This window comes from Protopterus annectens, chromosome 13.part0 (assembly GCF_019279795.1).
Source record: "Protopterus annectens isolate FY-2018-M chromosome 13.part0, PAN1.0, whole genome shotgun sequence".
Classification (NCBI taxonomy): Eukaryota; Metazoa; Chordata; order Ceratodontiformes; family Protopteridae; genus Protopterus; species Protopterus annectens.
Genome location: NC_056747.1, coordinates 489,501,005 through 489,515,735, shown reverse-complemented (window position 1 = coordinate 489,515,735; position 14,731 = coordinate 489,501,005). Strand labels below are relative to the sequence as shown.

Sequence of the window (14,731 nt, the reverse complement as noted above, 5' to 3'; positions counted from 1 at the left end):
GGTCACAGAGAGTCCCTTGTTTAGGTGACATTCCTGAGCCCACCACAAGAATTCCTTCTGGATGCAAGGTAGTATTCGAATGACAGTGTCCAAACCGTGGCAGTGCTGAGTCCATACACTTTTGAGATACCATTGTAGCTTCCTCATATGCAGTTTGGCATTGGGAAGTACTAGAATGCAAGATGCCATGAACCCCAAGGCTTGAAGGACTGTCCTTGCAGTCAGCCTGGACATTACTGATAACTGCTGGAAGTATAGATGAAGAGTTCTTTGTTTGTCCAGGGTCAGAAATGCCATCTGAGAAGCTGTATTCAGTCTCACACCCAGAAAGCACATGTCTTGAGAGGGCACTAGACTGGACTTTATTTCGTTCACAGAATACCCTAGGCACCTTAAAACTGCCATTACATACTGGAGATGTTGTAGTAACTTGTCTTTGTCTTGAGCAAGAATCAGGCAATCGTCCAAATAAGGATAAATTTGTATTCCCCTCTGTCTGAAGAAAGCAATCACAGGAGCCAGAACTTTTGTGAACACCCTGGGCGCAGTAGATAAACCAAAGGGCAATGCAGAGAACTGATAATGAGAAGTACCAGCCCGAAATCTCAGGAATCTCCTGCAGCTGGGCCTGATAGGGATGTGAAAATAGGCCTCCTTGAGATCCAGGGTTACCATCCAGTGATCTTTGCCTAGCATAGGCAGAAGTTGTTGTAATGTTAACATCTTGAACTTTGGAATGTCTAGGAAGGTATTGAGAATGGACAAATCCAGAATTGGCCTCCAAGTGTTTCCTTTCTTTGGCACTAGGAATAGACGGGAATAAAATCCTAGGCCTACTTCTGACGGAGGGACCACCTGAATTGCCCCCATCTGCAAAAGCAAAGAAATTTGCTCCTGAGCCTCCAGCCTTTGCTGAGGAGGCACATCCAGCATGCCTTTGAAAGGAGGAAAAGTGTGAAAATAAAACTTGTAACCTTGATTTATTATATCCAACACCCATTTGTCCTGGGTGACCAAATGCCAGTTTTGTTTGAAAAGTCCCAACTTTCCTCCTAGAGGAGCTGCCAGTAAAGAAGGGTCTGGCAGCTGAAGATACAGGTCATTGGGTCTGTTTACGAAAGGGCTGACCCCTGCCCTCACCAGAAGACTGTGCAGGAGAACTCCAAGTCCTAGGCCTGAAGGAACCCTGAGCGTGAGCCCTGCCTCTACCACGTCTAGACCTGCCCTTAGACTTATAATCTGAAGAAGGGAAAGACTATCCTCTAGCAGGCCAATTCCTATTAAACTTAGGGGGCTGCACCTGCAAAAAATCCTTGACCGTCTGCATAGACTTAGCCTTATCTTCCATCTTTTTCAAAACTGACTCCACAGGAGAACCAAAAAGAACTTCAGATTGAAGAGGAGCATCCAAAATCCGAGCCTTAACATGCTCTGACAAATTTTGATCCTTAAGCCAGGCATGTCTACGAATAACTGAACCAGTAGCAGCCACCCTGGAAGAAGCCTGAAGAGCATCGAAACCACACTGCAAAGAATGTTTGCCAACCTGATCTGATGCATGAACCAACTCCTGGAGCTCCTTACACTCTATACCCTCAGATAAGGCATCCACCTTAGATTTCAATTGGCCTAACAAAAAGTTCTGATACTTCAGCATATGAAATTGGCAATTCAAAGCCCTCATAGCTAACGTAGAGGAGGTGTACACTTTTTTCCCCCACCTATCTAACGCTCTAGAATCTTTATCCAAAGGAACTGGATTCTTGGCCACAGAAGCCCTGACACCCTTCGGACCTTAAATAATAGTTTCCGGATCAGCTCTAGGACTCTTGTACAAATACTTATGAGCTTCTGGAACTCTGTAATATCTGTCAGGCTTGACAGGGGTGGGGGGCAAAGAATCCGGATTAAGGGAAGCTTCAGAAAAAACATCCTGAACAACATCTAAGACAGGAGGAATAGCCAAGGGCCTATGTTGTGGCAAAAACAAAAATTCCCTAAGCCTTTTCCGAGAATCTGAAAAATCCTGACCTTCCCACTTGAAATGTTCCCTCATGGAATGTAAAGTTTCAGAAAAAGAAAAATCCTCTGGAGGAGAAGCAGAAGGACAGGAATCCTCTGCATCCGAATCTGAATAGGGAGGGAAGTCCTGAATTTCTTCAACTGAAGAATCAGAGTAGTCTGAAGAATGATCCATTCCCTCTAAATCTGCCTCCACCCTAGGCCTCTTCTCTGGGGGGGAGCATAGAACCCCTGATCAAAGAAATCAAGTCCTCTGCCATTTTCAACATATGCTTTTTAGGAACAGGGGCTGGAGAGCTAGAACTATGGCCAGGGCCAGCAAGACAAGGTTTGGCCTTAGCATGGCCTTTAGCCACTGAAGTAGACAGCCTAATAACCTTATGTAAGGATGGAACTACAAATACCTGAGAAGCACCCTCAGCCCGGCCTAACTCCTGAGAGGCCAACTCCTGCAAAAGTAAAGGCTCCCCCTGGGATTCAGCCGAACCCTCGGCAGGAGCCACAGATTCAACCGGAGGTTCCATAGAACCGGCGTCCGCAACGGACGACTCATCCGGTTTAGACCTCAAAGATTTATCCTTACGCTTTTTAGCGGTAGCGGGCGTCTGAGGATCCGACGGCATGTTATAGTTACACCGTTTACCAAAAACAAGCCTGGCACAGTCTAATCTTCGTTTAATGGTGCGCTTATTAAATCTAGCACAAAAGCGACACCCGACTATGTCGTATTCAGGCCCCAAGCAAGGAATACAGAAAGAATGATAATCCCTATGAGGTATCTGTTTCCCACAAGAAATACAATTATTAACTTTTTCTGACATCCGGATAACTGAGGCAAGAAAAGACAAAAATTTCCCCAATGGGGTACTTAGCCCAACTTGGTCTTCGGTCTGAAACTCGATAAATGAAAATTTCAGAACGCCGAACGGCACTTGCAAACGCTGCTTCGGACCACGTGGCAAGAAAGACTGAGGATATGGCGTCGGTCATGCGCTTAAGTACTACTATGTACTGACGTCAGCTCTGGGCCAATGACCCCCAGCCTAGCTCTTTGGTATTCGGGCCGACCGAGGACAGCGGACTACCCACAGGTTATGACTGCAGCAATGTGAGACGAAGAACATCAGTGGTATGCCAGTCACTGTCTTGAGGTTCTCACAGTGACATGCCAATAATGAGCCACTGTTCATAGCTGCAGGCACAAGTCTTCTACACTTTGTACAGATGTCATGCAGTACATATGCATGTGTTGTGCTCCCTCTGCAAATGTATGCCATCTGTTGTGTTGGGTTGATGGTCATATCTATGCATGCTGTTATAAGTAATCCTGAATGCTGTCGAGTATTACTAAGCCATATCTGTGTTAAAACTGCAACACCATAGGCTGTATGGGATTGGAGGCACCGGTGGAGTGGATTATTTGACTTCATGCGGATTCTCCAACTGGAATTAATAAACAAGCTTCTATCAAACCAATTCTGAAATATGAACCGCAATGTATAACATTTTGATAGAAATGAAATAGTAGTTATTGTTCTATTTTATTTTATTCTATTTATTTTATTTTATCTAACAGAAATGAATAGATGTGTCTTTAATTAAAGTATTTCTATGATAGGTTAGATTGTGTCATGTGATTACTTTAGGATGGTATAAATAATGTACATGGAAAAGAACTTTGTAACACTGATGAAGGACTTTGTCCGAAAGCTTTGTTCTGTAATATTGGAGTATGTGTATTAAAACTTTTAACACTTGGTGCTGTGAAGCTGTTTTTTCTTTTTGAATGTAAATAAAATGCACAGAGTGATGTATTTGGCCAATGTACAAATGTTTGTGTGTATTAATGATACATGTCTGTCTGAGGGAGTCTTGATATTACACAGGACAACACTACATAAATATAGGCATTGCTGGTGTTTCCATTTTCATTCCTTTTTAATGCTTTGTTATCACATGGGATGTTCTTTATATATCTATATATATGTATGTATCTATATCTGGACATAAACACACACACACATACATCTACATGATGGAATACATTTCCTATACTGTTGAATGACTGTGCTGGATATGTTTGTGATAACATCCAATATCTGTATATCTGCCATGACTTAGTGGCAAATCACACTGGCTGTTGTGTGCAGGGTCCTGGTTTCAAGCCTGGCAGAGGCCGTTTATTTTGTTGCTGGGCAGAACAAGGCCGTTGGATATGGAGTAATTAAGGCACTTTAAAGCAGTTGTGAGCAGGTTTCCGCAGAGCTAAGCAATGCTAACCTCTGGTTACAGTTTCTTACACTCAGCCTCTACATTGCGTCACCAGTGTGATACTCGCATACCAGCGGCCAAACAAGCTTACACCCGCTTGCTCCCGCACATACAAATGCACTGCATTTGGTGTTTGCATCTGACACTCACACCCCTGGGTGGGAGTGAGGACTATGATATTACCTTGTGATGCCTATTACATCGGATTACATGCCTACAGTATCGGGACTGGCTGCCCATTAGGCGTAAGCATGCTGTTCGACTGTATGGAATCCGCAGCCTGTCCAGAGTTTGATTCATACTATTGGTGTGTTCCTCTTAAAATCTGCACCTGTCTGGCTAATACATGGGAACTGATACCATTCAATACAAACAAGTAATTGGGTTTTGGAACCCACATCCTTCAGCCGAGTCATGCTACTGCATACCTATTATTCTATCATCTTTCTAAGGTTGTAAGTGGAATATGTGCTTTCTGTCCCTATCAGACCTCTTAAACGATTGCGGACAAATATCAACTGAATCAGGGACAAGTCATGACAACATCAGGGACAATGAGGGACACATTTAAAAAATTAGTGCTATTAATTTGACACTGACAGACTCAGAGCATATGAATTAATACACATTTTCTGAGGTAAATGAAGTTTATAACTCTTAATTGTTGTCATTATTCATTAAGTGTAATTAACCACCTTTCCTCCAAAAGTCACTAGTTTTAGGAGGGATTAAGTGGGACAGAGTTGGAATTTGAGTCAAAATCAGGGACATCCCTGGAAGTCAGTGACAGTTGAGAGGTATGGTCTCTATTTGTTCCCCAAATGGTTTATGCCCTGTCCAGTGAATTTGCTCTTAGGGGTTGACAGGTATGGGAGTAAGCTATGCCCATTTCGGAAAATTACTTACATCTCCGAGGCAGTCCTAATACGACTGCACCAGGCAATACCTCCCTGTTTCAAGATTAGACCTGGCAGGTCTCTCCCACTGGTAGTATCCTGCCGGTGATCTGGGAAGCAGTGGTGCGTTTATTTTTATTGTGTGTCTGTATGTCTCACTGGCCTAGCTGGGGGGGGGTGCTATATGTTACACTTTTGTTGATTGGACCCCTCACCCCATATGCACGGCCTGTGAACATATGTAATTGTAACTGCTGTATCATATCCTAGCTATATACATGTGTATATTTACAGTTTTATATATACATATATATATATATATATATATATATATATATATATATATACACACACACACACACACACATTACTATATACAGATATATCTGTATATGTATGCATACATGTATATATTTATATATTGCTGTCTATATATATCTAACATATGGGTCTATGGGTGTCTGCATATGTACATATCTATATAAGGGTATATATATATATATATATATATATATATATATATATATATATATATATATATGTATTCTGTTGCTGTATGTATATATTTGTTATGGAGAGGGAGAGGTATATCTCTATGTTGCTATGGGTAGATATACACACACATACCTCTAAATATATACATCTACATCTGCTTATTCCATTCCTTGCCATGTAGATTACACTTTGCTGCAGTGGGACTCATAGCGGGTGTGGCTGCTCATTGGGTGACGCCTCTGCCCAATGAACACTTTTGCTTATATCACTGGGGCTGTGCATATAGGCCCACATCAACAAACATCTGCACACCTAGACCCATAAATAGCTACCCATAGTTCCCCCACCCACACCTCCTCTACAGCACCCATCCTTACTCTGGGTCCTGGTCGGGTCTGAACACACCACTACACGCTGCCCACTCTCCACTTCACAGGACCCATGTCATACATTGTCTCGAGCATTGGGACATCAGGCTTTCTCACCCTTGTATTCCGGGTATGTACACACCTAGACAGAATGTTCTGCATATCACCTTTTGGTCTTATGTCAATTTCTGGGTTGTCCTGCAAGGGACGCTCCTGTCTGTGTTCCAAGATTGCATTTCACAGGTGCACTGTGTACTGCCCCCCCCCCCCGGTTGTATTCTGCCTGTCGTCTGGGGAGCAGTGGACTATACATTGTTTGCGGGTTTGTGTGTATGTTTCCTGTGTATGTTTCCTGTGTCGGCTGGGGGGGGGTGGAAGGTCATGCTACGTGTTTCATGTTTCTTGCTTGGGTCCCTCACTTCCATTGGCATAGCCTGTGAACATATATCATTCTTGTGTGCGGTTTCCTATCATAGCTGCATATCTGTGTATATCTACGCACACACACACACACACACACACACACACACACACATATATATATATATATATACATACATATATATATATATATATATGTTGTTGTGTCTTTCGGCTTTTCCTGGTTAGGGGTCGCCACAGTGGTACTCCGATCCGGTAATGATTGGCAGTAGATTTTTATGTGCCTAGTTGCCAGCCCTGGCGATATACATACGTGTGTGTGTGTGTGTATATATATATATATATATATATATATATATATATATATATATATATATATATATATATATATATATATATGTATATGTCTGCAACTATATATATATATATATATATATATATATATATATATATATATATATATGTATGTATGTATAAACATATATATATGTATAAACATATATATAAATATATATTTATATACTTTTATATATATTTATATATATATTTATATATGTATATATAAAGCAATGCATACCCCCACGCAAACGCACTTGCACACGCTTACTAGTGTTTATATATGCTTAAATCTGCCTACTAGTGCCTTATTCATTACGACAGTGACACTTCGCTCCAGTTCATTTTTAATTGTTATTTTGCAGGTTTTACAGCGAACTGATGTCGAAATATGTTCATGTACAGATTACCGATGGAAAATGGTATGTGCTGCAGTGGGATTCATAACAGGAATGTCTGTTCGTTAGGTGGATGCTCTAACCAATACACTGTTGCTGTGCTGCTTCATCTGCATATATACCCATGACTCCTGGTTCCCCAAACATCCACCCCAACACCTCACTAACACTGCAGTCATCCATTCTCCAGTTGGATTTGCGGTGTATCCACACCACTACACATTGGCCACTCCCTACTCCTGTAGACCCATCCCATCAGTTAACTCACTCCATGTATCCTCAGAAATCCCAAACTTTTAGTCCACAAACATTGGTGACATGAGCGACCAAAATGACACTATTCGCAATTTTTGTGTTGTCCCACATGGGACAACCATGTCTTTATTTCAAGATTAGACTCTATACTTCATTACATCCTTACTCCCGTTAACAATGACACTACAATAAATTAATAAGTATGACTATGTGGTGACGCACACGTTACACATGGGAGCCTAATTATGTATGAGTTTGGCGTAATTCTTTTACAAACAGACCGGTTTAGTAATTGGCGTTGCCATAGCAAGCAGATCACAGGAATGATTCCATGTGTGAGAAAGTCCTTACATTTGATTTTTTCAGCACAGCACTGACTTTGGTCATTGTACACACTTCTGCGTTTTAGCAGTTTTGCCTCTTCCCTCTTATGCACAACCTATTATTCTATCTACTGTCGAGGTTTGTAAGGGCACATTCATGTTATTTATGTCTGCAAATGGAATGAATGTGTTACAGAGAATGTACTTCTACATATAGATGTATGAAAGTGTGTATGCATATATACTTGTAATGAACTCGCTGACCTCCATGAGGCGGTCCAATCAGAACCAGCCCATCCAACCCTGACATGTCTGGATCCATAATTTCATACCCATAGTTCCTCCACCCCACCCGAGATCAACATACACGCATATCATCCATTGTCCAGTTGCTATCGTAGCCATGACACACCCCCACACATTGCCCTCTCCCGAGCACTAGGGGGCCCTACACATATGTTGTCCCAACCCATGTATTCTCAGGCTCTCCCACCATTTAGTCCTTGAACATAACTGCCTTTGCTTGTGTAATGGTCGGATGGCCAAACATCCTATCAATGTTTGGGTAGTCCCCACCAGAGACTACCCTCTGATTGTAAAGTAGACTTAGCAGATCAACAATGTTACTCCCACTGGTAATATCCTGCCTGTGGTGTGAGTAGCAGTGCTTTGCTCACTCCTGCCCAGCTTGATATGAAATACGCTGACACTGACAGCGCTATATAATACTAGGGTTGCTGTTGATTCCTTCTCATTTCTTTTATATGCTTTATTGTTACATCATTCATTCTTCATAGATATATATATATATATATATATATATATATATTATAGATCTGTGCATACTTGTATACATTTCCTATGCTGGGCACTGCTTACACCTGCGCAAGCAAACTCAGACTTGCTTACTGGTACTTATATATGTTCTCTAATAGCAAGCATAGCAGGTTGTGCAACTGTCGGGGCATGTTTACGCCTCCGTAGAGCACTTGTACATGCCCCCTACACTCGCACACGTTTCCTGTGCAGGTCAAGGATGCGGCGGTGCACCCTCATACATATTCCTATGGCACTGCTGCACCATCTGTAATGAGCACGCTCGGCGCAAGGCTAAAACCGTCATTGCGCCGAGCTTCATGAATCCTGGGGAAAAGTGTCACAGTCTCTGTAACAGCCAAAAGGCAAGCATACATTTAATTCTCATAGCATAAAGCAAATAAACAATACTGCAATAAAATGATGTATACTACAGGGGGAAAGGCATGCTTTCAATTTTACACTAACTGTGTAAACAGTACTGCAAAAGAGACTCAAATGAAAGTGCAAAGTGGTAATACCAAAAATACATTTTATTGTTTCAAGTAATGTAATTATAGCAGGCTTCAGTTTAATGCTAGGTTTGAAAACTGGACTGAGTGTACATTATAGCCATGTATATACAAATGCCAATAATCTGTACAATCAAGTGTATTCTGTACAGTATATAATAAATGGCTTATTGATGTAAATAGAGTAACAAGTCAAAGCTTGACATCTGTGACACGTTTTTTTTTTCAAAAACAAAAATGTAATGCCTTTGCAATAAAATCCTCAAGCATTGCCAATAAATTACTGTACAGAACATCACTATATAGAGTCATATTCAGATTCATCCAGTTCTAATAGTAATGGTTGTCATCACTGTGTTGACATTATAAAACTGTGTTAATTTGCTGTATTAAAATAAAACTAAGTTTTGTTTCCCAATGTGTTTCTAGTTAGTAGCAATATAACTTGACAAAAAGGTACATACTAATATAGACAGTTTTGGATGTAAAATAAAACAGAGAGAATGTATACAGTGATAGATGTGTTTAAAAATGTATAAATGCATGTGCACATCTATTTATCTATAGTTAGATGTATATACACATCTGTTGCTATAATATATGTAGAAATAATATAGTTAAATACAAGCATTTCTGTTTGCTAGTATACATATATTCATTCTGGTACAGCTTGAAACAAACTGAATATTCAGTGTCTGGAACATGCTTCAAAGACGATAGATAAAAATGCAGCTGTGAGACAAGGCACGCAGCATTCAACACAGACATCTGCATTTCATTTGCATCATTCTGATCATCAAAACAGAGGGAATTACAATATTTCACGAATAAAACTTTGTTAGGAAAATGCTACACAAAAGAGAACACAAGACAATTTCAGCTGTAAAAAGCATATAGCATGTACGTTTGGGAGGATAACATTTAACACAAATATAACAGCATGGTTAGCTGAACAAGGTCAGGCATACATAAAAGTAGAGAAAAAAAATCAAAGACCGACAAACATTTCAATAAACAGCTCTGTCTCTATTAGATACTGTACATCAACTCAACAATGTAACAGTTCTGGCAAGGAAAGACATCATGCAAAAATGTCACAGTGGGTAGACAATAACACAAAAATAAACTCAACAGGGGAAAAAGGGTATGATTTCTACCAATACTCTGTTTATTTGTATAAATGGGTTTATATTGTAAACGCGAATGCTTAGGTTGTCGAATACTGCATGATCGACACCTATTAAACAAACCGCGAGTACACCAAATGCCAGAAACTGCGAAATTCAAAATCCCGATTCGGCATAGTTGACCCTTCTGCGGTATAGCTCCATAAGGTAAGTGTGCGATAGTTATGGACCTTAGCGTTAGGGTGCGGGTTAAGGTATGTGCATAAATAGTAATGTATGTAAGGTTTAGTGTAGGGTTAGAAGTAGGGTTTAGGTTAGTGTATGTATGTGGTTTATTTATTTTGTTTGGGAGGGTAGTATGTAGCAAGCGGTGTAGTGGTAAGTATGTTTTATTTTCGTCACTGGGTGGAATGGTGTTGGCCAAACAAAATAGTTCGGTGATCTGTATTTCCGTGTTTTGAGGTTTCAGTGAATTGTGCATTCACACAATATAGACCAATATAAACAACACAGTAATACAAGGAAAAGGACCATGGGTCAGAATACTTACCGTTCTGGGTAATAAACCAGCACTTCATACAGATCAAGTGGTAAAAATACCATCCACTTGTACCATGATAGGGCAACAATACCACAAAACAATATTGTAACATTACGTTTCCAAGTTTTAAATAGACAAAATGCAGATTTAAAAGAGCCTGTGGGGAACTCTAAATGCTGTGGATAGTTACTAGGACAAGACATATCACAAATTGTACATTTGCAAACCCAATGTAAGCCCACTATTTGGTATGTACATAAACAGAATGTAAGGTATCAAGAGGGTTTTTTAAATCATTATAATATATTAATAGACAAATTGCAATTTGACGCCAATGTGTCTATATTTGCAGTTTGGACAAAATGTACTTTACAGTCATTGTATGTTAAAATACAGCAAAATGAGTTGCAAACAAAGCTGATGTTAAAAAATGAGTACATGTGGCGACAACTATTCAGCAGATGGATTCCATCCACTAGCTGGGTAAGACTGTTCACAGAACAGATTCAGAGTGAGCACAACTATTGCACTGGTAAAGTCGTGTATTATAATGTAACAAAACAAACAGTAATGTGTCAGTTCATAGTATTACCCATAATACTCTTGTCTACTTATAACAATACTGAACTTTGGTTACCTCAACTTGAAGGAAATTACATAAATATATATGGATAACAAAATGCACGTTAAAACATTGTACAGAAAATATGAATGGTCTCATATGTGGGCAGCATTCTCCCATGTATGAACCATGTTTTTTACAACATTCTGTAAATATGTGCAAATGGACAATATTGCCTTCAACCTTCAAAATCTTTGTCAAAGTGGCACCACAATTTGAATGTGTGGTTTCAAATAAACCAGTGTTAAAATACAAGCAAACACCCTTTGTGGGATGCATCAGTAATATCATGCATTTAACCTAGGAAAATGAGACTTGTGTTTTCTACCAGTGCTAAAAATGGCAACATTTCAGTGGAAATATGAAATGATTCAGTTTCCTAACATTACTTTGTCTTTAGACAAGTTAAGAAAAATAATACAAGACAGACTATCTTAAAACTTACTTGGATCATCGTAACCGCAGCATATTACAGCATGAAGTAAATAGTATAGCAGTAACAGACAAATTAGTAAAGTTGGCTGAAAAAACAGAAGCTGACAAAATTGGTGGAATATATTCACAGGGTGGTCATCATCTGGGACCAAATTGCTAAAATTAGTTAATTCATCCTGCGTTGGTAGTTTTGGGGGTCAGAATAATAATGACAGCTTGAAATTGTTTTATATGCTGCAGGTTACGGAGAGTTGCAATAACTCAACATGTTATGATTGCAAACAAAGTGGTAAATACTCTAAATAGCAATGGTGACAAAAAATGCAGTCTTTTCTTTAACTGAAGTTTAGTCCTTCCTCAAGCAAATAAAATAATGGGGAACTGAAAGAATATTAGTACTCTGTTCTATTTGGTATACACTGTCTTTTGAAACTGTTGCTAGTATGATTATTAGCTTGAATAAAAAGCTGCAAGAATGATATGAAATATAAAGGGTTAATTTAGAAATAGTATAAAATGCTGAAAAATAAAAAGTAGTAAGTGTGCTGGCATAGCTTAATTAGATTTTGGCATGCATGTAAAAGAGTATGTTATTGAGAAACAAATTCTGTAAAAATAAATGCGCAGATGGCAGCTGGAAGGACATCAATGAAGTAAAGAGATGTAACATCATGCAAGATGACAGATAGTGCTGTAACACCACGTTTCAGATAACTTGAGTTTCCTTGGACCACCGAACTTGAATCAAGGACAAATCATAAATTAGAAGAACAAAGGAAAACTTTTATACAAAGAAAGAACTGGTATGCATCAGACTTTGAGAAAAATATCAAGACTTTTTGGTATAAATATGAGTGTGTATAAACAAAGCTTTGGGAATTTGCTATAGAGAGCTGACAGCATCTATGCTGCTTGCTTGCAGATCCGAAAGGAGAATTTAACAGTAAAGCGTATTAACTGAAACGGTTGTCTCTGTGTATTTATTGTACTCAGTACAATACAGTAATAAGACTAGCTGATTACAATAAATAGTTAAATGAACTGTGGTATGCATGCATGTAAAAGCAAGTAAGAGCAAGAAACCAACAGAAGGCAGTATATAATTTTTCAGTTTCAACACAAAAAAATAACCTGCAAGAGCCTAGTATACCTGGTATAACAGACAAGTTAACAGGTGAAACATGGAGTTCTGTTTTATACAGCAAATTTAAAATAACAAGCTCCTTCAGTTTTCAGAAGCCACTGCTTTATTTAACTTCTCTGGTCTGTCTGCCTAAATGCCTATGCAAATTTACTTTTGGCAGTCACAGTCAACTGTGTGGAGAATGGGCCAATCACTACTAGATTGTTGCAGTTATAAAGACTCATTATGGCCTGTGGAACCCTGAAAAAGTTTAGGTCTTGGTGATATGTTTTCAAGATTTGAATTTTCTTGGTTTACCAAACTGAAATTCCTACTCATGCATGATCTATACTTATGCAATCTTAATTAGGAATCTGCTGTTGCAGATCACACATTAAGACTGAACTGTATTTATGAAAAAGGATGCTTGTAGTCTGCAGCTTTATTACATTTTTGAAGTTAGAGGCAATTACTGAGTGCTGCGCTTGTGCGTAATGATGTATACTAACAGAAAGTAAAATGGCCCTGTAGTATTTGCCTGCATACCTCTCAATGTCTCAGAGAAAGAAATCTGTAGAAAGCCAAAAATAATGGTGGGACAAAGGCCCAAAATAGGGACAGATTTTATATTGCTCCTGTAAACTCAGATAGTTGTTAGAATAACACGTTTTGCATTATGATGTATTTTCTGCGGGATATGAAGTCTGTAATTCAAATGTCTGCCATTATTTAGTGACTTCAACCTTCATGTTGGTATCCCACAATTCCACTTGAGTAGGTGGGGTTACATGTATGCAAATTTTATGTCAATCTGAATCCCGATTTTTGGCTAATTGTACCTACTTTTCATGGACCTTTGTCCAGATTTTTGATGTTTCAAGGTTGAGAGGTATGGTTGAGAATGCAACCATGCAAACCTCCTCAAAACAATACCAGTAGCCACAGCCCTGGAAGAATTACTAACAAAGTCATACATACTGTAAACAAGGAGTAGTGATTTGTGCAATACAAGTAACTAAATTATTTAAAGCAGATTTTTTTTCCTCACAAGAAGAAAAGTACAGTTGTATACACTTACATAAATGTAGATGTTAGAGTGTATTCTCTAAATCCAGAGCTGGCTTTGCCACTGTAGTATTGCAGGACCTTATAGCTGGCCCTAATGCTATCTAAATTCCTCCTCCCAACCATAGCTTTGGGAATCTACCCAAATGTAATGACTGCAACAGTGAAACACGAAGAACATAGTACAGTTGTGTACACTTACCATAAATGTAGATGTTCGAGTGTATTCACTGTTGCAGTCCTGGTTACCCTCCCTGCAGCCCCCTAACTTCTTTTGGCTATACCTCTAATTTCCTTTACTATACTTAAAAGCCTTTTTGGTGTATTTGCTTTTTTGTTGGTGGTATATCTTTGTACTTTTATATTTAATTGCTTCCCATTTGGGGGGCCACCTGACATCTGGGGCCAGAAAAACTGATGTAATGGCGTCGGCTGCATGTTTTATACCCCTGATGACCTGACGTCATGGAAGAAGGGACAGCAACTGACACAGGACCCAAGACTTTGTTAATCAGGCTGACTGAGGGCTACCTGCAAGCAGATAACCCAAATGTAATGACTGCAACAGTGAAACATGAAGATCATCTGCAGATAACATGTTTCTCATACTTTCACAGTTAGAACAAACTAACAAAAGTCTGATAATTCAAAATTCTGAAAACCAGAGTTGCAAATGTATATACTATTCCCCATACCTATCAATAATTTTCTCGTCTTTGTCAGAAAGAATATGACTGGAATTGAC

The 14,731-nt window shown here is 39.3% G+C and overlaps 1 long non-coding RNA gene across 1 annotated transcript in view; it reads right to left on the bottom strand.

Annotated features, from left to right (window-relative positions):
* Positions 1-14,731, bottom strand: part of LOC122787413 — a 419,813-nt gene that overhangs the window by 264,191 nt on the left and 140,891 nt on the right. The gene's annotated exons all lie outside the window — the stretch shown is intronic.